At 49.3% G+C, this 3467-nt stretch overlaps 1 protein-coding gene across 1 annotated transcript in view; it reads left to right on the forward strand.

The window, feature by feature from the left end:
* The window catches only part of Fsd1 (fibronectin type III and SPRY domain containing 1), a 27530-nt gene that overhangs the window by 6879 nt on the left and 17184 nt on the right, over positions 1-3467 (forward strand). The window lies entirely within an intron of this gene.

Raw genomic sequence — 3467 nt, forward strand, 5'->3', positions numbered from 1 at the left:
AACGGACAGAACAGGCGGTAACTGGAAAATATACTTTACCCCCTGAAGATGGGTGATGGGCTTGTGCCACTGGACCTAACCCTTGCATTCATGGAACTATGTTAAATCAGACTCAAGACTATTGTGTCCTGGTACAGTTAGTGCCTAGGTTCATTTATCATCCTGAAGAAGACGTTGAAGAGGTCTATCTGCGCTTAGGAGGACTCCAGATTCAAGCAAAAAAGGAAATGATAACTGCTGTCACCCTAACTGTCCTTCTGGGCTTGGGGTTAGTGGGGGGGGCGCAGTTCTGGAGTGTCTTTCTTAGTACTCCAAAACAAACATTATAGTGACTTAAGAGCCTCAATTGATCTCGATATAGAAAGACTTGAAAGTTCTATTTCTCACCTCTAAGAGTCACTCACCTTGCTAGCTGAGATGGTATCACAAAACTGGAAGGGCCTCGATTTAGTTTTCCTTCAACCAGTTTTCCTTCAACTCTGTGCAGCCTTAGGAGAAGTATGTTGTTTTTACATTGACCACTCCGGGGGTTGTGAAAGAGTCAATGGCTAAGGTTCGAGAGGGACTTGCAAAGCCAAAGTGCGAAGGAGAACAACAGGAAAGATGGTTTGAATCTTGTTTTAACAACTCCCCATGGCTGACGACTCTAGCTTCCACCTTGTTAGGACCCCTGCTTGTGTTGCTTATTGTCCTGACCCTTGGACCCTGTGCGCTTCATAGATCAGTTACATTTCTAAAGGAGTGGATCCATACTGTGCAGCTGATGATACTCAGGTCTCAATATTGGCCTTTAGATGAAGTGAACATAGAACTGGATATCAGGGGACTATGATTGGATCCCCTAGCTACAAGAAAAGGTGGGGGATGAGAGGCCACTTTCTGGCATAGAGTCTAAGTTCAAGATGGCCTGACCATTTTGGACGCGGGCCCCATTTTGAGAGAAGGCCTTTACTGGCAACTTGGGTTCCTAGAAAAACCTTTTGCACAATGTTCCAATAACATTCTGCCCAGTAACCCACCCCCCTTAGCAACAGCCAGTCAGCAAGTATCAGCAAAGTACCTAAAGCTCCAGATGTTGCCTATAAGATAGCACTCTAACATTCTTGCTATGTAGCCCACGCACCCCAGCCAATAAGACTGCGACAAGACTTGCTCGCTATATGTTCACCAATCATGTAGTTGCTACACTGGAAATCCCCTCGGCCTAACCTTGTAACCTATCAAAACCTTGTGGAATGGGGCTCTCAACTCTGACCCGCCGTGTCGGTGACAGTTGTAAGTCCAGGCTCGAGCTTGCAATAAACGACTCTCCTGTGCTTGCATCCGAATCGGCTCCTTGGTGGTCTTTGGAGATCTACCATCTGGGCATAACAGGAACCATTGCCCTCAGCCCTGTCCAGCTGGGGCAATCTCCACAGCAGCCGGGCACGCATAGTGCCCTCTGCCATGGGTGCTCAGGGTGTCCAGGTGCTGAGGGTTCCCCGGGCACCTGCAGGGAAGGTGTGGCCCATGGCCTGCACTGTTCCCGCTCAGTCTGCACTTGGTATCCACAAGATGGCCCTGTCCTTCAGCCACTCCACGCAGAGAATCTCCCAGGCCCCAGCCTGGCTCAGCTGGCAAACCAGGGCTGCCGAATGGCCTTGCTGTACCGCCAGGCTGCTGGCTCCTCCTGGGGCTGAGAAGGGGGGGCACTTGGTGTCCAGATGCTCTAGGCCTTTTGGCCTCTGGAAAGAATCAGCCCTCCTTCCCAAGATTCAGTGAGTCGGAAGTGGACCCTGAGATGGGGGCCAAGCTGGTCTGATTCATTTTGAGCTTTGCCTTTGTTTTAGGGATTTTTGACTCAATGAACCTAGTTCCCAGAATGAAAAAACTGCACCTGGTCCCCCTCCCCTGAATAACCTAACCCTGATTGTTCAGTTAAAGACTGACCCATAAAACAGGTTGTAATTTGGCTCAAACTGGGACACCACAGCGCTTACAGTAAACCCTGGTTTTTGCACATGCTTAGGGGTAAACTCAGCCTTTTGCCCACCAAAAGGTAGATCTCGCCTTACCTGCTAAATTTGGGTGCCATTTTAAACCAAGGTGATAGGCCAGTTTAAACAGCCATTACAGACAAACTGTAACCTCATTGGCCACCTGCGTGTGGTCTAGTATGACTGTGCAATCCTTTGTGTGTGTTACAATCCCATTGGTCACCTGCATGTGACCAGGCTCAACTTCATGGATTTTGCCTTTAAAAACCAAAGACTGGGGACCACTCTGGGTCACAGTATCAGCTCCCGAGCCTGAGCTGTGGCCCTGGCCAGTCAGTATAGAAACTTTTTCAATAAAGTTGCTTCTTTGTTAACAACTGTGCTGCGGTGGGCTCTGTCACTCTGGACGACTAGGTGGGCTTGCCTGTCTGAGTAGGGGTCTTCCTTACTACAAGTCTGCCTTGGAAATGGGCATGGCTCCCTCAAAACCTACTTTCCCTCCTTCCTTCCATCCCTCCCTCTCTCCCTCCCTCCCTCTCCTCCCTCCCTCCCTCCTTCCTTCCTTCCTTCCTTCCTTCCTTCCTTCCTTTCTCTATTTTTGTGCCAGTCCTAGGGCTTGAACTCAGGCCTGGGGCATTGTCCTTAAGCTTTTGAACTCAAAGCTGGAACTCTACTACTTTAAGCCACAGCTCCACTTCTTGGTAGTTCATTTGGAGATAAGACTCTCATAGACTTTCCTTCCCCAGGCTGGCTTTGAACCATGATCCTCAAATCTCAGCCTCCTGAGTAGCTAGGATTACAGGCGTGAGCCTTGCCATCCAGCCAGCCACAGACATATTAACAACCCCAAGGTTCCAGGCCAGCTGGTCCACATAGCAAGACAGGGTTGGGGTGTGGCTTAGTAGTTATCACTTTTCTGGAAGGCACAAGATCCTGGTTCTAGTCTGGTATTGGTGGCTCACGCCTGTAATCCTAGCTACTCAGGAGGCTGAGATCTGAGGATCATGGTTCAAAGCTAGCCCAGACAACAAAGTCCATGGGACTCATCTCTAATTAACTACCAGAAAACTGGAAGTGGCGCTGTAGCACAAGAGTGCTAGCCTTGAGCAAAAAAGCTGAAGGACAGTGAACAGGCCCTGAGTTCAAGACCCATAACCAAAAAAGAAAACAAGCTAAGGGACAATGTCCAGGCCCCTGAGTTCAAGCTCCAAGACCAGCATACATATGCTTATAAGAAAAGAAAGAAGCCAGGTGCCGGTGGTTCATGCCTGTCATCCTAGCTACTCAAAAGGCTGAGATCTGAGGATCGAGGTTCAAAGCCAGCCCGGGCAGGAAAGTCCATGAGACTCTTATCTCAATAAACCTCTCAAAAACTAGAAGTGGCACTGTGGCTCAGCAGTAGAGCACTGGCCTTGAGCTGAAGAGCGCAGGGACAGCGCCCAGGCCCAGAGTTCAAACCCATGACCAACCAAAGAAAAAAAGAAAAGAGCC

The sequence above is a fragment of the Dipodomys ordii genome, unplaced genomic scaffold, assembly GCF_000151885.1.
Source record: "Dipodomys ordii isolate 6190 unplaced genomic scaffold, Dord_2.0 Scaffold64, whole genome shotgun sequence".
Taxonomy (NCBI): domain Eukaryota; kingdom Metazoa; phylum Chordata; class Mammalia; order Rodentia; family Heteromyidae; genus Dipodomys; species Dipodomys ordii.